Source organism: Pararge aegeria, chromosome 1 (genome assembly GCF_905163445.1).
Source record: "Pararge aegeria chromosome 1, ilParAegt1.1, whole genome shotgun sequence".
NCBI classification, from domain to species: domain Eukaryota; kingdom Metazoa; phylum Arthropoda; class Insecta; order Lepidoptera; family Nymphalidae; genus Pararge; species Pararge aegeria.
The window spans coordinates 12,442,384-12,465,662 of NC_053180.1; the positions used below are offsets into that span (position 1 = coordinate 12,442,384).

General features: G+C 33.5%; 1 protein-coding gene across 3 annotated transcripts in view; it reads left to right on the forward strand.

The window, feature by feature from the left end:
- LOC120636990 overlaps nucleotides 1-23,279 on the forward strand; it is a 350,702-nt gene that overhangs the window by 303,978 nt on the left and 23,445 nt on the right. For all 3 annotated transcript variants that reach the window (XM_039908577.1, XM_039908571.1, XM_039908581.1), the window contains one exon: nucleotides 15,352-15,405. The gene's annotated coding sequence lies outside the window, so the exon portion shown is untranslated. The remainder of the gene's footprint in view (nucleotides 1-15,351; nucleotides 15,406-23,279) is intronic.

A 23,279-nucleotide genomic window follows, 5' to 3' on the forward strand; every position in this document is an offset into this window, starting at 1 on the left:
TTATTCGGCAGTTAGGTCTGTACTTGATCTATTCTATCTTTAGTATAATTTTGTTGAATCCTAATGACGTTTAGTACGTAATTTTTCAGTTATTTTAAGCAAACGTTAACAAATGCCCTTAAAAATTAAAAAAAGACCTGCTAAATACTTAATACATATTTAACTATGTTAATTTAACGTCTCATTTTGACATTCACTTTATATAAAAATAACACTATTATTACCTTGCTAAAGTAATTTTTTAATAAATATTTATAAGAACATTCATTCAAACAATAGCGGGTTAATATATAATAGGTGGTTCTCGATAACAGTATTTTAGGCTCTATGTATCCGAAACCTTACCAACAATAATTTCTTTTGCTTCTAAATAATATTTGCGCATAACTCATTTATTAACTTACCTGCTGATAATGTCATGTGCATTTAATACCAAATTTGAAGTAGGTACTTAAAATCCACAGCGTTCAAATTGAATCGGCTTGTGATAAATCATTAAAAAATTTATTTTTCCTACGTATCTCATATTATAAAAATCAGATACTTTAGTCATCTATAAGCACATGGTTGCACAAAAAAATATTCATTATATCTCTCGACAACTGAAGAGAGACATAAACACAGCCCAGGCATAAAATAATGGCCGAGAACCGAACCCGCACTAAGGTCAGGTCACCCGTCATCTCTCGGAAACTATTCGCCGGCGGCCGGTAACGGGGTATGGGATAATGGAAAGACAGACCGACATGGACTCTGTTTACAGTTATTGTTCAAGATTATGAGTGTGATAACAGCCACTATGTAAGACTGATTGTTTTGTTCTCCTGGACTGAGTGACAAATTGATGCCATAAGGGAGTTGCAATAGCGCGCAACGGTTTGAATGGCCCTACTTTATTGTTATTTTTAGAAAAATCTTATTAATTTCGTGATAAAAAGCTGGGGTATTCATTATTATTCTCACTAATTACTTAAATAACTTCTTAATAGCGTGCTATAGTAAAGATGTTAACTATACAAAGAATACAGTTTCTTGTGTCCATTACGGGTAGCACGGTCAGAAGACATTTTTCTCCCCGGGGATAAGGACAAAATTGTATCTTCTCCTACAGCTTTATCAACTCTACGAGAACTGTCGCAAATGTCAAAATAATAAACAAATAAAAATACCTGAACCTAACAATGCATACATTTAATACAGGGAAGCTACTATACATTTGATGGATTTCTTAATGACAAGATAGATTTAAAGCAGCCAGCTTCGGTCTCATCTCCCGCAAGATAGAAAAATGATTGTAAATGTTGTACATAAAATTGTAATGTTGTGCAAATACTGAGTTTCTTGCCGGCTTATGTCGGTAGAATCTGCTTTCCGAACCGGAGGTTAAGTCACTACAAACAGACATACTTGACGTTTCAAAAGTGCGTATAAAGTAGGCCTACTTAAAATAAATGAATTTTGAATTTTGGAATACACAGGGTAAAGTTCTATTTCCTGTTGCCGTGCTTTGACATACGGACACGTTTATTTTATCCCTTATCATATATTAAGGCGACATAAGGGATTTTTGTCTCCTGCTAACCGTGCAGCAAGCGATTAAACAACAGGTTTAATTTTTTTTTTTTTTAAGTTAACAAGTATGGAAACTCAGTCGACGTTTGTTGTATTTACTAATAATAATATTTTTTTTATCACACACCAAACCTAAATAAAACAACTTATTAACTAAATAGGGATGTAATGGTGTTTCATAAAAAATCCGCCGATCTTTTATTTTTGCCGGGCTACAAAGAATCCGTACCAGCATTGGTAACATAGTCTCTTCTCATTATAGAAAGATAGTCCCCGGTTGTTTTGTTTGGATAGAAGTGGAAATATGAATACAATGGAAAAAAAATAATTCTAATTCTAAGTATAGGTCTATATCGAAGAACGTATATAAATAGAACAAACTAATGGATGTGACTTACAAACATAAATATGTTAGCAAATTCGTGATAACTGTGTACACTCTAGTAAAAATCTCTAATTTTAAAGATATAACGGCTAAATTAAGGGGAAATATATTTTCAATGGTGGATATTTCAATCGTTATATTTTATTTTAATTCATAATGTCAAGATTTGATAGACACTGACATCTTAGTTTGGACAACGGAATTTTAAAAAGGTCAAGGCGTACTAAATGAAATACAAAAGTTAAATATAAAATGTCCAATCACAATAGGACTATAAATTTTAAGCCTTATTAATGTTTAAAGTAGTTGAGATGCTACTTACACTTTAAACAAAATCTTTAATCTTTAAAATTATAGATAGATGAATACATGAATAAAACTTTTTTAATTTATATTTTGCGTGGGGTTTTTGGCATGAGTTAAATTCGTGTTTAATTGAAAGGTGAAATATTACACTAGTTTGTAATAAGTGTGATAGCCTTACTTTCTTAGCATACTCCTACGTTATACTAGGCTAGCTGTATACCAGAACTCAGCCCAATCCTTCAAGTGGTTTGAGCTGTGAGTTGATAGATCAGTCATCTTGGATCCTTTTATAATTATGTCTGAAAAAATGGTATTAACTTAACTATTTATATTTGGTACTTTGCCTGTATAGTTGTTTAAATGGCTTACTTAAGTTCGCTTGAATAGCAAAAGGTTACTGCCCATGCATTTATACCTACGAAAAAAAAATCCTCTCATCAGAACATTCGATTTTTTAAACTTTTGTAACTATTACTCAGAATTGAATACCACACGGATTTCGTACATATCTATATATGTATATAAAAGAAAGTTGTGTTAGTTACACCATTTATATCTCAAGAACGGCTGGACCAATTTTAATATTTGATTTTTTGGATTCCTCTTAGAGCGGAATAGGATAAAAAGTATTTAAATAAAACATAAATAAAAAAAATTATAAGCGGTACGAAGTTCGCCGGGACAGCTAGTATATTTATAAACACGCAGATGGCAGTTTAGAATAGTGTATGCGTTTATAACATGTTATTTTATCTGGCGACACGAACACATCAGTGTACATCCTAAAGTTAATACCTTCGTATCCCATGTCGTAAATAGAATTTATTTGTATTCCGGCATTTTATGGTGCCCTGTTTATAGTACAGAGGAAGGGGATTTAAACACCAAACAAAATAGCTAGTGTATAAAATCGCAATATGAAAAAATGTCCAGTTGTGGTGATAGCGGGTCGGAAAACAGTTATCACTGCCCGTCCGGAAGACATTGGCGACTAAGGGAAACTGTCAGAGAACGGGCATGTGCTACTTTAACCCTCTACTTCGATAAGTGCAAACCCTTACGCTAGGATAGGCCTGTACGAGTGGACTGAAATAGGCTATTTATAATTAATTACAGTTAATTTGGTTTAAAACAATACAAAAAAATATAACTGTTATTTTCGCAAAAATCTAACTGTAATCAGAGTTCAGTTTGGCGACTAATTGGCGCAGTTTGCAGCGACTCTGCTTTCTGAGCCCAAGGCCGTGGATTCGATTCCCACTACTGGAAAATGTTTGTGTGATGAGCATGAATGTTTTTCAGTGTCTGGGTGTTTATATGTATATTCTAATTATTTATTTATATAATTCATAAAAATATTCATCTAGGCATCTTAGTACCCATAACACAAGCTACGCTTAATTTGAGGCTAGATGGCGATGTATGTATTGTCGTAGTATATATTAGTATATTACATTAGTTTGCATTTCACAAACATAAACCACTGTTGACCTACAAATTTTGTATAGTAATGAGCTTCCATAGTATATGAGGAAGATTACCCATTTTAATACAACGTATCTACCCTAGTTGAATACCTATCTAATGTTATTAAGGCGAAAGTGTGTCTTTTTAAGTCATCCTCTGAGACGATCTTCATAAAATTTAGCACAGGATAGCTTGCATCTTGCATCTTGGAGAATGGGATACTTTCATCCTGGGAAATATAATTCCTTCGAGATTCAGCCGATAGTACATGTGAGTGAAGCTACTTTCAGACCTATAATATCTATAATAAAGATTAAACATGAAAATGTAATGAAAACTTTGAGTTTATCCCACTGAGCTTTTTCTGTAACTTCAATAATGTAATCGAAGACATCCTACCGCTGTGCAGGGACTCTTCGATACGACTTTTTACGATGTCGTAAAACACGGTATTGTCTAGGGCCGTTAACGTCGCCTGTGCCCTGTACCTATCTCAAGTAATATAATACGAAGTAAGATACCGTACCATAGTATACTTTATAACGTAGTACATAGGGTGTATTATGATTTGTTTGTTTGCATTCCACAGAATGGATAAAATAAGAAATTATATGATCGTATTCTAAGGTTTTTTTTATATAAATGCAGATAAGAATTATCTACCCTTATGTACACCCTTACAGAACTTACTTAGCGCAGAATACGGAATTGTCGGTACATTAGGTAAAAACATACTCAAAAGTGTTTTTTTAAATATACCTTTTAATAATCATAATTACAACCTAAGTTTAGTCTATAACAATTTTTTTTTCAATTGTTGAAAATTTGAGTCACGATTAGACCTGCTTGTTAAAACTACAAAAAACCAAAGCAAAATGTGAGAGAAAATTAAATTATCAGCAATGTCAAATTTAATAACGGAAATTCTAAGAACAATGAACAATAAAGGTACACCAATTAAAAATAAAAAGTATGACAAAGAGAAGTGAAGTAGATCAGATCCCGACAACCCTCATATCAATGCAACACCTTTAAAATAATATAGTTCAGTCTACTTTTCATAGATAGGAATTGTGAATATTCTACACAGCAACTCAATGTTTAGATATTTAACCATCTAAGTCTCTGTACGTACAGAACACCACACAGTGGTAAATACCACCCAGGTACATTTGATAAAAAATCTATTAATATTGCAGCTGTCAACTAAATAGTTTTATAACCGAACCATGTCACTGTCAAAAGTCACTTGCGTCATTTTAACGTGAACTGCCTTAGGTTGCAACACCGTTTATGTAGGGTGCATACTTGGATCATTATTTTATGTAATTTACAAAACTCTTTGTTAATGTATAAAAGTTTTTAGTTGTACTTAACTACTATATTAAAACTTCAACTGGTTCCGAATTACGTATGCCATTAATGTACGCTATAGCTTTGGTATAGCTAAGCGATAAATATTTTTTGACGCCAAATTTTAATACAATAACTGTCAAGATTATTTCCATATTTATTTGCAGTTATAAGTTTACTTACTAGATTAATGGCATTTGTCAAAACCCTGATGTGATTTACCGAATACTCAGAAATAATACTATACATGCTTTCTACCAAATGTATATATTTTTTGATAATAAATACTTTCCACCTTCTTTCTGGTCCGACCCAGTTTGTTTTATGAAACCCACACAGAAACATAAGCAATAATTCAAGTTGACGACTTTTACTAAGCGTTACCAAACCTTATCAACTGTCATGTTCGACACTAAGACATGAATTTTGTCTACAGTTACAACATCTCTTGCTTTCAATCATATTTCAAATGTATTGTTCATAGAAAGAAGGCAGTATACGAAATCCATTGAAGAATTTAATATTTTAAACTTACTCGAATATTTATACCAATTATTTGTTTGTTTGTTTTAATTATTTATGTCACGAGGCATAGTCTTTATCCCACCAAAACTGAATGCCATAAACGATGAGAACGAAAGATCCAAGACCTGCCTGGCGCAGTTGTGTGCTGTCGTTTAAGTGGAAGTTCCGATCGGGTTTGAGCCCCAGAAGGGCAATTTGGGAATTAAGGCTTCGGTTGTGGCTAGTTACAACCATACCGACAAAGACTTGCTGCTAAGCTATTTAGCGTTTCGGCACGATATCGCGCCGAAACCGATTTAACCCCGCTATCATCTCAGACTGCATCACCAAGCTTTGAGATTGCAGTCAAGTGCTAACTTGTAGTCAAATAAAAAAAAAATGTCTATGTTTAACTAAGGATTAATAGCTTCCACAGAAGAGTTATCTTAAACCACGTGTTAACAAGAATGGTTCTCAGCTCCTTTGTGGACTACGTTTCACAAATCTGTAGGTAAATAATAATTGAAAAATTTAAATTAACAATTTACGATGTTATTTCAACAATTGTTATTTCCTTAAATTCTAAATTATAACAATTTATTAACAGCATTTTTCAAGTTGAGTCTGCCATTTGACCTCTGACCTGCAATACTAAGACCTCGTCCTTAACTCTCAAGTCTCCGACCTCGAAATTTACATTTCAATCGTTGACACACATTTTGTACTGCCAAGTCTAAGTGACGTCTTGGTAGTCAGTGTGTCAATCCCCAAGTCAGTTGTTGTATATTATAAATAATTAGAACTTTTATATCGCATTTCAAATTATATCCGAGGTAGCCTTATCAAACTGTGCACAATTTAATCGTTCCATCATCCTCTATCCATTCTTATATACATATAAATGTGTACTCTCTTGATATGTATTTATATCTCTGTAACTACTTTTTTTTCTTTGGTGTACAATAAAAGTGTCTCATTCATTTCATTCAAATGTGAAAGTGTTACCTGAGCACTGCTGCACTGATTTTGATGAAACTAAGCAAATATTTTTCTTGCATCGGGTAAAACTAACGGTCCCACCGAGTTAAAAAAAATATATCACATCGAATATTAGGACAGCGGTTAGTTATAAGCGGCACTTAATAGGGATGCTTTTAGATTATTGACCGCCAAACTTCAATTTAAACAAAATGGGACCCGACGATGATGATGAGTTAGTTGTACATATGTATATTATATTCAAAGTTTCTAAAAGTTTCTGAACCTTCATCAATTAGTAATGTGGCGATGTTTGAAACATGTGTTGGAGGGAAGGAATTAGAGCATTACGATGGACCAATGCGGGTGGTGGGCTATATCGACTTTTATCACGTGTGAGTGATAAGAACCATGATCGACGATAGCTGGTCCTCTATTAGACATAGGGGTAGACAACGCCAATTTCCAAAGTCCGGGCTAGTACATACTGGAAACTTGACTACAAAACTCAACATCATCATTATATCAACCTTTTACCAACTTACTACAGGGCACGGGTTTCCTCCCAAAATGAGAAGAGATTAAGACCGTAGTCCAACGCGCCGGCCTAGTGCGGATTGTTGGACTCTATACATCTTTCAGAACATTATGGAGAACTCTCAGCCATGCAGGTTTCCTCAAGATACAGGTTTACTTAAAACGCACATAACTTAGAAAAGTTAGAGGTGCGTGCTGGGATTCGAGCTTCTATACACTGGGCAATCACAGATTTAAAAAAAAACTCTAGGTATTGAGTTTTTTTTATTATATTACATAACAATAGTTATTCGTCTGATCCAGAAACCGAACCTATGACCTCGTGAACCAACTCGAATAAATCTCTAGATATACGTGTCTGTTTAAAGCTTTAAACATTTAAGATTTTAAAAGTAATTACTCAAGACAGACTAACGTCTTATAGCATTGCATATAAAAGACATCAACGAGACAGTTGCTTTTAAGTTATATAAAACGGTTGCATGATATTTACGGAAGTGACACTAAATTAAAAGTTATCATATGCAACAGTGATAGCTTAGATATTTATGTTACAGTAGCCTTTGCCCGCGACTTTGTCCTCGTTAATCCGGTTTTTAGGTACCCGACATGAACTGTTTGTTTTCCCCGACTAAAAAGTTAAACTAAAGTAACTAAGAAGACTTTGTCTTTTAAATCCAGTTTGTCATGCAGATTTTTTTTTTAATTCGTAAAAAACTCAACAGCACACAGATTAATTCATTATAGCGAACAATATATTTCCCTATACTATTTGAGTATAGGGAAATATTTTATTTTGTTACACTGAAATACTTATCTTGTCGCTCAAACTTGACAAATAGATCCCTTTAAACGAGATCTTTACTTTGACAGTTACTTAATGCTATATATTTCGTAACACTTCCAACAACACTTACAAATGCATCGCATATTGACAAGGCCTTTGACCCTACTTTTGTGTGGTCCAAGTTAGAGGAGAGGCGATTAATGTTTTACCTTTAACGAGTTAACGTCAGATTCACCTGCTAACTGCCTCTCGCCGCGAGATTTAATTTTAACCAATTTTCAAATCAAACTCATACTTTATGATATAAACCATTCAGTTTTACAAATTTTACTATTTTTGTAAAACTGAATGGTTTTACTTTATTTTTTGTAACTTACATACAATCGAAGCGGTGACAGCAAATTGGGTGAGCTCGTCTTCACTTTCCGGGGGCCGAATTCGAATCCCAGCACGCACCTTTATATTTTTTTAGTTATGTGCGTTTTAAGTAATTAAAATATGACTTGCTTCAACGGTAAAGGAAAATATGCATTTTTTCTTGAAGAAAACCAGGATCATTATTTGAGTATTACTTACATCTATATTCGTCAGCCTACTATTTTGTGAAATATAATAGTACCATATTAAATCAATGATACCCACGGATTCTAGCCCATTATATCGAAAAGTTTCTGCTTAAACCATACACAATTTGACCGTCCCGTTAATGAGATACTGACCGATATGTGGGGGAAAGGTCAGCTCTTGACTTTGCCCCATTGTACAGTACAATACACACCATTTCTATTGCATTATAGACTCTAGTACTAATGTGTTAGAGTTTGATATCGCCCAGGTTAGTAAAACATTGGCCATTTATACTGCACGATAAGCCGACACGACACCAATTGTATGACATGTAGAAAGTAAGACCTTAAGGTCTTATTGGGTAGATCATTACACTTAAGTATAGGGTGAAATATCTACTGGGTATATCACGATCGTAAATGCTTTAATAAGTGGCTTACCTATCACATATCACAAAGCAATGCAAATTTCAACCATGATTGTTTTCCGTTAAATTTTATAACAAATCACGAGAAAAAATATTATCTTAAATATAATCGTAAGAATTTTTTTAGTGACTCTTAACACTGGATTTTAATAAAAATTCAACTGAGAAGCATCCGACAAGAAACTAAACAGATGCTGGTTTTTATAAACGGAAGTGTAGAAGAACCATCCTCAGCCTTTTAAAGGGTAAGGGTAAAGGTAGGCCTTTTTATAAATGGGAGGGATAATTTGGAAATTTATAATTTCTAATTTTTACCTGGGCGTGTCTAGTTACCACCTTACCGACAAAGACATACCCCACGTGCTTAAGCGTATCAGTCTGCGTAAAATCCGATTATGGGTGTACATAGGTTTAACATAACTGGCATATTAATTAATAAACAGGTTAATTTACCACCAAATTCAAATTTAAATTCAAACATGTTTTATGCATGTAGACCTTATCACAGGCACTTATGAAGCGTTATAAATTTAACATACTAACACTGACGTTAAGTGATGGTAATAACTGCATTCGTTAACTTAAAACTGTTGCTCTCCTAGCAAGCTCTCCTAGTTCTAAACGAGCCCTGGTGAATTAATATTTAGCTATGAAGTTAGATCAATTCATACCCAAGCTTTTTTCTCATACATGAAATCCTTAATATTATATTAAGATTTTTCTATAAGCTTACGGTTTATATAAACTTTGAACTTAATGACATCTTATGGATTTCATCTGGTAATTTGTTATAAAATGATATACAATTAACCTTAAATTAATTACTAATTTTACGCAGCCTGGTAAACTGCACTACAAGTTTATTTTTATCTTTTACTTCTAATATTAACCACCACTGGAGACATTGCATTCAAAGGCTAACTTGTAGTATAAAAAAACAGTCTAACGCGGGTCTTGGGTAAAAGCAGCCTAACGAGGCAGTTAAGGCTTCGACGCTATAATGTGCGAACTCGGACAGATTCGCATCTCAGCCCTACTAGCCCGAACCTAAATTATAAGGTATGTAATTTCCTGCCAATCACGTAACGTTACTTGCTTTGATTTCCTACATGATTGAAACATTAGTGGTAGTTAGTCAAATATGGGTTTCGGGAGCAAAGGTCTTGTAAGGGACCGTTATGTTACAAATTGAACTAGTATATTATAATTTGGTTCTGCTTCATAAACAATAATGCTGATCACACATTGCCATCGGAGTCGCAAGCAACGCACTTTACAGTTAAAGGTCATCAAACGTTCTTTTATCTGAGAAAAACTGTCGAATTGCATGTCAATGATTGCGTTACCGATTAATAACACGCGTTCTGGGTCAATAATGAGCAGTAGGTACACTGGCATGTAAGCTGTACTGTTCCCTATGGAAGTGAACACGTGTTCCAGGGGATGCTAAAGCTTAAAAGTAGAATACGGTTTTGCGTTAGTTGTATAACTATTTTTATAAGTGGTGATAGATAGCCCAGTGGGTAGGACTTCGACTTCACTTTCGAGGGGCGGAGTTCGAATCCCAGCACGCAACTTTAACTTTTCGAAGTTAAGTGCGTCTTAACCAATTAAATATCACTTGCGTCAACGGTGAAGTAAAACGTAATAAAACCTGCATGCTTGAGAGTTGTCCTTAGCAGCTGTTCTAAAGGTCCACCAATCTGCACTAGGCCAGCGTGGTGGACTACCGCCTTAACTCCTTCTTATTTGGAAGGATACCCCTGCTTAGTGGTGGGCCGATAATGGGATGATAATGATTATAATTATAATATAACTAACTGTTGCCCGCGACTTCATCTGCGTTTGATTTTGTTTTTTGATATGGCATTCAATTTCGTTGTTGATCTAAAAAAAAAAAAAGTTTTCAGTATCGCTAAGCCTTCAATGAGGAGTTTGCTGCTGTCCGCTGTGGAGTTCTATCCTCTATCTCCAACAATAGTTTGGGCAAAACTAAACACATATTATAACCTCTATAGTACAAAAATAATTATTTAAATCGGTTATAATTTGTCGGAGTTATTATATGTAAAATCGTCAAACACTCATCCCCTCTCCCAAAGGAACCCAGCTTAATGTCGGGATAAAAAGTATCCTATATTACTTCTAACACTTCCAAGAATATGTATACAAAGTTTCATGAGGATCGGTTAAGTAGTTTTTGCGTGAAAGCGTAATTAACAAAGTTACATTGACATTTATAATATTAGTAGGGATAGGGATTAAGATCATTTTTAAGTTATTTTCCTCGAGAAAGCAAAATAAATGCACAGTATTTTGTCACAAACGTGGACACCTTAAGAAAACCGCAATTCAAACCTTCCTAGTCCAAAGTTTCCGGAATTCTGAAGTTCCCAATAAATAGAAGCGCTTCGGTATCAGCCAGAGAAAATACAAAGCATCAACCCTGTCAAAGGTGCACGACTGGTATATTTTTTAATATGACACAAACGATTAAAACGTTTTGGATTTCAATTATTATTATTATACAGAGGTTAGGTTAGATTAGCACTGTGGCATTGTGATATAGTGATTGTAACCTTTTTGATGTTATCATTAGCTCCCAGTTTAATATTTTCTCATCAGACTGTCCGCCTGCATGGAAACTCCCAAGACTAAAATCTTTCAATTTATGCATACCTACTTCAGAACTTGTTCTTTGCTACACTATTAGTAGGATAATTCTGAACTTCCCATGAACACCGGATCCAATGCAATATATTGCACTAACCGATTACACCCTGAAGCGTTTCTTGCATATCATGCACTTTTTATGCAAAAAGTAAACTTATTTTTTCTAATAATACTTGCAGATGTCTGCAATTACGCCTACGCGACAAGTTTAACAAGTTACAAAGATGATATTAAGATGAGAAGACTTCAAGCAAACATATTGCCAATCCCTGGAATTCTATTTGTTTTAAACGTATGACGAAATCCCTTTAGTGGCCTGTCTTAAGTTATATAGATAGATACATATGAAATAAATGAGATCAGTAAAAACATATCTGCTTTATATTATTTTAGTGTGGAAGTTTGCGTTCTGTCTTGGTTACAGCATCATGTTATGGTTACTACACAAGGTATTTGATTAAATTATATTGAATTCTATAGAAATAGCTTGTGTGTCTGCACGTAAGAATTTTTACTTCTTTGACGTTTAACCACCAAAAATATTTTTACTATTTTTGGTGATAAACCTACACGAACGTTAAACGAACTACGAATATAAAATTAAAATAATTCTCATTTGACTTTATCCTGTTTTAAATCTACGCGTCCAAATTATGTCTCCTTATAAAAAAATCACTTTCATCCGATTTTCACAATGACAAGAGCTTAGGCCGTAGTTTACCACGCTAGCCCAGAGTTGATTAGTGGACTTCACCCTCCTTTGAGAACATTATAGAGAACTGCCAGACATGCAGGTTTCCTCACGATGTCAAAGCTTATAAATTTGTAGTATTTAATATGTAGTTTCGTAGTTGTAGATATATTTTAAAAATCTAAGATCTCAATGTCATATTATATTGTCATAACTTCTATGGAACTGCCAACTGACTAAACCTATCCTATGGCCTACCTATAGTACTGCTACTCATAAACTGCAATTGCCAGCTGGTATGCAGTTTGCACTATGTATATTAACTCTGTATATTAACATGGAACGACTTGTTGTCCAGGGGAAAATGGAAGGCAAACGGTCACGTGGTCGATCATCCACGCGTTGGACCGACATAATTAAAGCTACAACACAAACCTCCATAGTCCAATGTTCCAGAAACGCTGAAGATCGTGACAAGTGGAGGCGCATCGCGGGGGCTGCTGTAGGCAAAGAAAAAGAACCATCGTCAACCACGACCACTCTGTCAAGAGTGAACGACTAAGGAGGATATTAACTTAATCATAGTGAATTCGATCGCAAGTAAACTAAGTCCTGGCTCGTCTATAAGAAACTATACGAATGGTGTTGCAGGTATAACATTGTAAAGATATAAATAAAAAGGCACACAATAAAGTACTTTGGTTAATACATTCAAAGCTACGGGTGGCCCGCAATTTATGTTAAAGAGCATGTAAAATATTTTGTTTGTGCATCACATTCCAACGGCTTGGGACGTTGCGTACCCATAAAGCATGTATACCTATGCCTTTAAGATAAACAAACATAATAATTATTAATTACTGAATTAACTTCTCCTATATATTGCATTACCTACTATATGTTTAAAAACAGTAGTAAAACTATACTAAATCAATAAAAAAATACTTTAGAGTGAATAAATTTATCATCGCCGTAGTGGAGGAAATTTTATTAAGATTTATAAAGTCTAAGTTGCAACTTAGAACCCTAGAATATTGAAAATTTGAAAAGTTGAGGTGTAATATACAAAACAATAACTTTAAGAAAGATCAGCCTTGATTAAACTTAACGCGTTTAATTTTTATATTAGTAACAAAGTTAAAAAGTTTGCATAAAGCTTGAAATTTACAAATAATTAATGCTGGAAGTGGGCAAAAATTAACCGTGTATTATAATAGCTTGAAGGATCAATTAACATTGGGTACCCAAACGTAATTATAACTACACCCTGCTGTGTATAACAATGTCCTTTGAATGTATTGATAAAAATTGTAGTATTTGTTTTAAAAATAGTTAATAATTGCTTATTAGGCTTGAGGCTTTTTCTTGTTTGAAACAACATTCCGATCTTATAGGGCAGTAATAAAATGTTGAGTTTGTGATGATTAAGAATAAATAATAGTAGATGTAACTGTGAACAACACAGTATGGAAACTTTATCCAATCTAACCGAGAAAAATTGATCCTTAACCAGATTAGAAGAACGTAAAAGAAAAATTTTAATTAAAAATAAAAATCAATTAAAATGTAACAGTTAAATATACTTTTGCACAGCTATGATCATTTATTTGACATCTGTTAAAGACAACTTTAGCTTTCCTTTTGTCGTATTACTTGGTGGCGTTATAAATCTTTTTTTTTCAAACTCATGCAATTATCCACCCTTGCAATTTAATGCTTTCTAAATGGATAAAAAATTAAATCTAGATAATTTAATATGTGTTTATTCAAAAATAATTATTTTACACGTAAACGATTAGCTTTAATGACGAATATATTTTTTACAATTTCTTCAAAATGAAACTATTCAAATTAACAAGTACCTAGTGGTGTAAGATTCTACTCTTTTCTGCGTTGATACCGTGAGTGTACCGAGTGTACTGAGTGTACCGACCGAATCTGCTCAAATGCTTAAGCGCCGTAAATACTCCGTTATTTGTATTGACTACGTTATTGCGGCGCTTGCGTTTGATACTCTGGGGCCCATGTTCTTCAGACACGAAACTTCTCTTCTAAAATCTTGACGTCTGGTGACCCAAGGCGACCCAAACGGGCAATAGCGCCAGCATTGTGAGTACCATGCCCATAAGTGAACAGTTATGGGCAAGGTAATATTAATAACATGTTTGTAATTATTATGATTATTTTTGTCAAATTATTATTCAGTGAGTGGTGTTGTAATAAATAAATTTAGTAACTAAAGTAACAACATAATAAAATACTTTAAGGCATAAAATAAATGCCTTTATGAATAAATTATTTTCTAATAATGCTTCCGATTAATATATGCAATAGATCATATTATAAATAAACACAAACAATGAGAGATATTACGATAGTATTTATCTAAATATAACCTATTACATGTATTAAATATAATTCTTACATTTGAAAATATTATCGTCACGCATACAAAATTTGTGCTATCTTAAACACGAGGCGCAAATCCGGATGATGCTTGTTAGCTCGGAGGTCAAATAATAATTAACGTAATTCAGTTTATAAGGCTCCTGGAACGATACCAGAGTTAATTATTATATTAACATTTTTATAAATTTATAATGTTAGTACGGATTATAAAAACATATCATACATAATTGATAAGGCGTATATTATATGTGATGTGTAGGTGCAGTAAAAAAATGTAGTCTAGTCTATTTTCCCGTTCTCTTGCTGTGAGTCCTGTCTACAAAGGTTGCCTGTAAGAGATGGCTTGCAGCAATAAGGCCGCCTTTGTATGTCTACCTTGTGCTTTTCTGAAAATTTATTACTGCTTGAAATTCTGTAAATTTATTGCTGAGGAGAAGAAGAAAAACTTTATTGCACGCATAAAATAAAGGAAAAGTGCTTTTTTTATCCGTGCTTAAGTGCGTAAGTGTTTCTTCTTCTTCTTCTTCTCTTTGCTATTTCATGATTATTAAAGCCTAATCAAAAATAAATATCTGATCTTCGTTTGTTGTATTAAGAATTATATAATTCAGTTCTTAACAAGGTGCCGACACTGAGAGTTTGGAAGCCTTAATAAAAATATACAAATTGAGCTAACGTCTTTATTTTTGTTACAGATTTTGCATAATATCCGGTCGAAGAACAAGAACATAAGAAGGTGTGTTTATAAGGTAATATTACTTTTCTGTGTATGCTTTAATTATTGGGCTGCAGATTCAAAGAGTCAAGGCTTCAAACACTCTTAACTGGACGTAGCCTTATTTTATGTTTACTTGTTCTTGATCGATTGAACCTTCTGGCATCACAGTTTAAAAGAAAAAACGTTATTTAGTCGAATTATTTTAAATTCATACCATCCGCCAATTTTAACACACCTGCCATGACGTCTACAAAGACGCTATCAGTATATAACTACTACGTACTTCTAATTTATTGAGCTGGATAGTAGTAATTTATTGACAATTATTATGTGAAATCTGGGGCACCTTTATCGTTATGTTACAATTATTCCCAATTCTGATATTAAGACTTGCCCAAATACACCATTCTTTACTTTAATAGTTTTCCACCATGGTACATCTTATAGCGCCACAGCTTGTTTGCACGCTGTCTTTAGTATAATGAACAATATTCCTAATTAGTTTATTAAAAAAATCTGTAGCTCGTAGAAATAAATGGTCCATTATTCTTAACAGTAAATGAGAAATTGAGACTCAGAATCATTCACATTAAAAACTGTTGTTAAATAAAATAAGATTGGCTCCCATACACAATTTAATTCTTACTTGGAATGCTAGTTGATGATCACATATTTTCCATAAATATGTTATAATTAGAGCATGAAACCCCGTCATGAATACAGAATTCAATAATGCGTTTTAAATTGAAATCACATTAAGAAAGATGGATCTAAATAATCGCTCTGTACTAATAATCTAAGCTGTATAGCATTGCGTCGCGACGATGACACATCAAGCACATCGTTACTTGAATGTACACACCCCTTAGTAGTTCTATTATATTATAACAAACTCAAATTTCATAGGTATAGGGTTTATTTTACAAAATTCTCAAAGACATTCACAATAATTTAAGTAGAGGTCAGATAACCAGTGAATCGCAAATACTGTAAGGGTCAAAAGGATTGGTTACATAGCAATTATCATACGTTAGTAGTGACCTCGGCCCTAGGTTTTGTTACATGAATATTCTAATAATAAAGTTAAAGTATTTCTTATTCGTTAAAGTAAAATACGATATGATAACGTTATCATATCGTATTTTGATACTTTTGTTAAATTCACTTTAGCACTCTATTGAATACGAAGACTCTTACGTGTATACGGCATTTTAACCTACTTACTTATCGACTAGTTGTTGCCCGCGTTCTTCGTACGCGTTTATTACGTTTGTTCACAAATCTAGTGAGAACCGTTCGCTCTTCTAGTAAGATATATTACTCTCCGTCCTTTGAACTTACCCTGTGCCGAAAATCAAGTCAATTTGCTTGGTTGGGACGTTAAACCAGGACAAACATACAAATAAACAAACACTCGCATTTATAAATTAGCAAGGATCACAAAAAACAAAAGTTTTAACAAGTGCTGATAATATTTATTATTCTCCTTTTATTATGATTCAAAAGTTAGCCCTGCGATGACGGCAGTTTAAAATAGTTTTCACCAACCCTACTCTTCCTGCGGATATCGTACGTGATGACTAAGAGAATATGTGACACTGATACCATTTACTGCAATTACCAAACCGTCTGCCCAGCATGGCAAATATTTCCTTGCGAGAGTGGACTGTTAAAGTAATTCGTTAGTCTCAGTCCTTTCCTTTAATTTTGTACCAAACATGAAGTTGATTGGTTGCTTAGTAAGGGTGTGAAGGAAGGATAAACAAAGTTATAAAAATACAGACTGAAAGTGTGTTCGTTTGTTTGTATTTAAAATATAAATATCTAAGGATAGTCAATTTCAATAATTTACTTATTTCTAAGTAAAAGCTCTTAAAATCGCAATGGCGGTGATAAAAAAGTGAAGCGAAAGAAGCTTAATAATGTCAATAAAATAATCAAAAGACATTTGCAAATCCCTAACAATCTCAAAATCAAATCTTAATGTAATAAGTTTTGTGTGTTTTTAGCATAACAACAAATATTACTTAAAAGAGAAATAATTATATCGTAACAACAAATGTTGAATCAGTAAGAAGCTACAACACCAACCTGAATATCATAACTCACGTAGACACAAACAAACCGTTAAACACTATTAGAGAACATATAAATATAATACTATCCACCATTAGTCTATTAATAGGCTGTATTACCACTATCAATTTCTCATCTAAACCTACGAAGTGTGCTTAAACACTGTAATGACGTTCAAAATAGTAGCGATTCAATGCATGAGCGAGAGCGGGTAATTCAGCCATTTAATTTGATTAATATATAGAGCAACAACGTTCTCAGTGTGAGAAAAAAGTCAAAATTAATTTATTTCTAGCTGGTTAACTCTATAAGCACTTTTGAACTTAGACCTCAATTCTGGCAGTAGTGACTCTACCACTGGTTTGGAAGATTCTACTGAGAAGAATTATTACATTCATTTTTCTATCTCTGATGAAAGTGAAATATTCAAATACCCTTTATTTGATATTTTTAAGATAATATAATCAGAGCGTTTGACTGATATACTAAGTTTAGTTGTTTTTAATACACATTAAACAAACAAATTGACAAAGGTTTGGAACGTTTTCGGCCAAGAACACATACAATAAACCCATAACTTTTTATTGCAATATTCTTGAATTTTAGACTCTATTTTGTTAAGAAAATCAAAAATAATACCATAACCTAATTTAGACAAAAAGTCTGTTTCCATTTGGTAAATATTTAAAATTCAAGGTTTGAAACATATTTACATTATCCAATTGTTTTTATAGCTCAACTGAGAAGGCAATTAAAAAGTTGAAGTTCTGAAGCTGAAGTTCAAACAACTTCAGTCAAGAGTACCTTAAAACATCCAAGTATGTTAATTATACCTACTTTTCAAAACCTCTCTATTTTGTAGAAACAAAATTCTGTTACAGTTTTGTAATAACAAAATAACTTTTAAATTATATTCAATCAATCTCCCATTTCATAAGAAGACATGAATCAGTCATTGAACCAATCGGACAGTTAAGTAGCATTACGACGCACATAAATATTATAACACTCATAACGCTATAAGAAGGCTGTTATTTCTCTATCAATTTCTCATCTAAAGCTACAAAGCTCTAACTTAAATGCTTTTATGACGTACAACATAATAACACCTTTCGTACATTAATCAAAGATGCAAACGATACGGCTGTAGGAGCTTTTATTTTAGGTTTTTTTTTAATTGGACGCTTTCTCGTTGTTTATATCATTTTTGCATCGACAAATTAATTTTCGCTTTTAGAGGCAATACGAAACCACTATTGATAAAGAAAAATAGCTTTAAGACGTGGCCAAATTATTCATAATTTTTTTTAAACTCGACCACAATGTTTTTACGTCTGAAAGCTAAGTCTGAAAACTTGCTTTAATAAGACATATTTATCGCGAAAAAAATTATGTCACTTTCATAGTTTTTTGGTTCAATATTATATTCAAATTATATAAAATGGTTTTTTGCTACAATGGTTTTTTTGAAGATTCCGAGATTTAATAATAATCTTCAAAAGCAGTGTTCTTTTGCCGGACTAGCATTAGTGTTAACAAGAGCAAATAAAAATTGAATCATTTGTCAACTTCAAGTTAAAATTACAAATTACTCTTGTCTTGGATATAATCGATTATTTTTGATCGACCTGAAGCAGTAGTAATTGGACACCTGCCAGAATAAATTATTAAACTTAAACCCAAAGTAGTATATAGTGAAAGTAGATAAGGGAAAGGCTCATAAGAAATTCCGAGACACGACATTTTCTTCCTAACATATATAAAAATCTTACTTTATTCAATGATACATGCCGAAAATTCTTGCCGAATGCCGAAACTTTAATATCAGTATTGTTATAGTTTCCACATAAGTTCAGATTCTCAACATAATGTCGGAGTCAAGAAACAAACACTTACCGCTGACACGTTTCCGCTAACAATGTGTCCACCCCCTAACCGCTCTAGCCATACATTTAGCAGAGCTACCGCTACTTATTAATGGCGATCCGTTAAACTCAAACTCAATTAACATTGGATTAGCTCCTCATCTCAATCAATTCTAAATAGATGTTGTTTGGGACAAGTCATAAACTTTAGTTTTGCATTTTTTCACATTTATTTTATTTGTTTCACTATCAAAAACATCATCATTGTTCTTTTAATATTCCATGGCTTTTAAAAAGAGGGGTTTAAAGCTGACATTCATCGAACTGCTGCAATGTGGATTAGTGGGTTTAGATAAAGAGACTCTGACTGTTAGGTGGCTATTGTTTTCAAGTTTTAGTGATTAAAACTAGCTCAACCGTTCATCAAAATTTGGAGGCAAGGTTAAGAACGCGCGTAGCTCTAAAATTTACAAACTATCCATTACCAATTATATTTAGCGCTTGGACCACACCATTCTTTGTAGTTGTAACAAAAAAATCAACCTGAAATCAATTAATATTTAAAACAGTAGAACCGCGGGGTTCTACTGTTTTAAATATTAATTGTTGAGTGTTATTGTAGGGATGCTATATAGCCTATCATCGATAGCATATAACAGTCTACTGCTGAATTAAAGGCCTCTCCCAAGGGGAGGATTTTTCCATGGTGCGCAGACAGATTGGTGATTGCACCAGGTGGTAGTAGTATCACGAAGGACACTGCTGCCCTTTCTCTGTTATGTTCCCTTATTAGTAATACCTAGCAATTTTTTTCCCCTTATTGACTGAGATTTGCATATTTATAATATTATTACAAATTATAACAATGTTGTAGAATCGCGTCAAGTAAAATTTACCTAATTTACTCGCTGGATCACCCCAGCCGGCAGAGCTCACTCCAGTAGCTTTACAGGCCGCTCAGATCGTCTAGTGCGTTATGGAGTGTTGCTGAGGAGCCAAGGTCAAGGTCAAGGCCAAGCCAAGTTCGACGTTAATAAGAATTAGTAGAGCTTTTGTAACAAAGATGGTCCTGGGAAGTACCAACTACCGCCATGCTTATTTCTGCCGCCAAGTAGAATTGTTGCAATGTTGTGTTTCGATCTCAAAAGCGTGGATGCCGGTGTTGTTACCGGGACATGAGGCTGAGCACCTCATGTAAATTTACTTGACACGATTCTACAACATTGCAATCAATCGTTGGCGGTTAGAGAGTAAAAAATGGTGAGAATACAGGTATTCATTTTGACGAGAAGACAGGAAATAGACAAGAAACATTTAGTTTTAATTAGATAAATGCATTACACAAGAAATCTTGGACCAAGTCTCCGTCCAGGAAGAAGTTAATGCGTTGTGATTGAACTGGCACATCCTGTTTTAATAAGCGATAACTGAATCGCTTGCTGCGGTAAATAGGGAATGAATAGGATAGGTGGCTTCATTTTGATCATTAAAATTAACCAAAAAATATGACGATAGATGAAAACCAAATAAATACCGACTGTTGATTTCTTCTTCTGCTGTTCCTGACCGATATCCGTACTTAGTTGGTCGGGACCGTCCGTGATGCGGCTACCCGCTGGATCACTCCAGCCGGCAGAGCTCACTCCATTAGCTTTACAGGCCGCCCAGGTCGTCGAGTGCTTCATGGAGTGTTGCTGAGGAGCCAACGTGAAGGTCAAGGCCAAGCGAAGTTCGACTTTAGTAAAAATGTTACAAGTAGTAGAGTTTTTGCGACATTGTTGGTCCTGGGAAGTACCAACTACCGCCATGCTTATTCCTGCCGCCAAGTAGCATTGTTGCTATGTTGTGTTTCGGTCTGAAGAGCGTGGATGCCGGTTTTATTACTGGCACATGCGGCTTAACATCATCAGGATAATTTCTTCATGGTAGTTTTCTTTCATGCCCTGCCCAGTGTTGCCCAGTTTATAGACGACTTAACATCAAGTGGGCCATTTGCTTGGTCCGTCTTTTATTACTAAAATACTAATAAAACCAGACAGGTTTGTTCACTCGAAATTGTTACACACGATCCAGTTAGGTACGTAATAATTATATTATTTATAAAAATGTTTTAAAAATTCATATACCGTTTAATAACTTTCAGTTTATAGAAGTTTTGAACATGCTGTTCCTGTAGACATTCATGCATGCATGTTCCTATCTATAATCCAAGAAGCATATGATTTCATTCAGAATAAAACTAACGGGGCAATCTAACATTCACATACGAATAAATAGCGCTACAAAAGCGTTACGTGAAAACCTTTGCATTACAAAAACGTACGCAAAAAGCGCTACCTAAATGATGTTTAAAAGCTTTAAATCAGTATTAAGAAAGTATTTAACATAAAACAACCATGCAAAATAGATATATGTTACGGTTATCGTTTACGGTAATCGATTTCCTTTTAAATCACTAGCAATTAATCTTTTGGTGTTCGCATCATATCATTTCTGGGGTTCCGTTACCGAAGTGTAACACGGAAAATTTTGTGTATAAAAAATTACAAATTTAGTTCCCAAAATTGGTCTTGAGATCTCGTGACCCAAGAGCTGGCGCTTATTTGGCTCAACGGCTAAGTCTAGCAATTCAAAGGGACAATAGCGCCAGTATTTTGTGGTACCATGCCGTTAAGTGAACAGTTAAACGGCTTATATTTTTTGTAAATATTAATGTTAGTTTGTTATTATTATTATGTGTTTACTAATTATCCCCCTATATATATCAACGATAAATTAATTTCGAAAAAAAAAAAACCCCTATTTTATTTTTGATGCGGTCTAATAAATCATAAATTGCCTGCCAATGTAAGCAATTCGCGGTTAACCAAATACGATGATCTCGAAACTAAGTATATATAATTATAAATTCTGTTAACATTAGATTTGAACACAACAAATACGCTGATTTAATACTGGTTACAAATACCGACGATACTTACAAAACTAATAAAATAGTACTAATACTAGTATAAAATAATGCTAGTATGAAGTATTAACTAATAATAATATATTTAGAAATACTTTATCTACGAAGTCCGCTTAACACACTACATATGAATAGATTGACCTAAATAGATAGATAGTTTAATAGCGATTTTATTACAATTTCAAAAAATACTATACGGGACTATGATCTTTGATCTCGCTCATGACCGTTTTCTCTTGACCTCGTCCAATTTCATTAATGACGAGTTTATACTTGATATGAGCATAACGGGAGGCGTCATTACGTTTTGGTTCAATCAATTGCCGTGAATTGGGTCTCGGCAGGACATCTACCGTAACATCGATGTAAAATTGATTGATGTTCCGTTAATCGATTATTTAAAAGCACACTTAAAAGTTATTCAATTATAAATGTTTCTCTTTAATTAAAAAATAAAGCGTGTAACGCTTTATTTTTTAATAATAATTATATTCAGTGGTAATAGAGCTTTTTGTGACAGAGATATAATTTTATTATTATTTATTATTATTTATTATAAAGTGTGATTCATCTAAAAGTTTATATAATATAATCATTTTATAATATTATAAAAAAAAGGTGAAACTCGAACCATCTTTATAGACGAAAAACATTATTTATCATCGCTACATTGGTTAAATTGGTTAAAACAAAATCCGAAATAATTGCAAAAAAAACAGGCAAATGCAATAAAAAAATACCCGAAAAATCACTTCATTTCAAAAAGAGAAAGATAAGAAGAAGAAGAATAAAAGAGTAGAGAAGTATAAACTATGTCACATATAAACTACTAAAACGAAATCTAGAGAAAATGGTTTTATAAGAGCCTGCATTGCTACAGCATTAAGTACTTTAAATAGGAATATAGGAGACTGTAACATTAAAGGAATAGAGAAAAAAATATTTTACGATATTTTAATGGAAACTAAAAGGGCATTTTTATTAGACATCACTCAT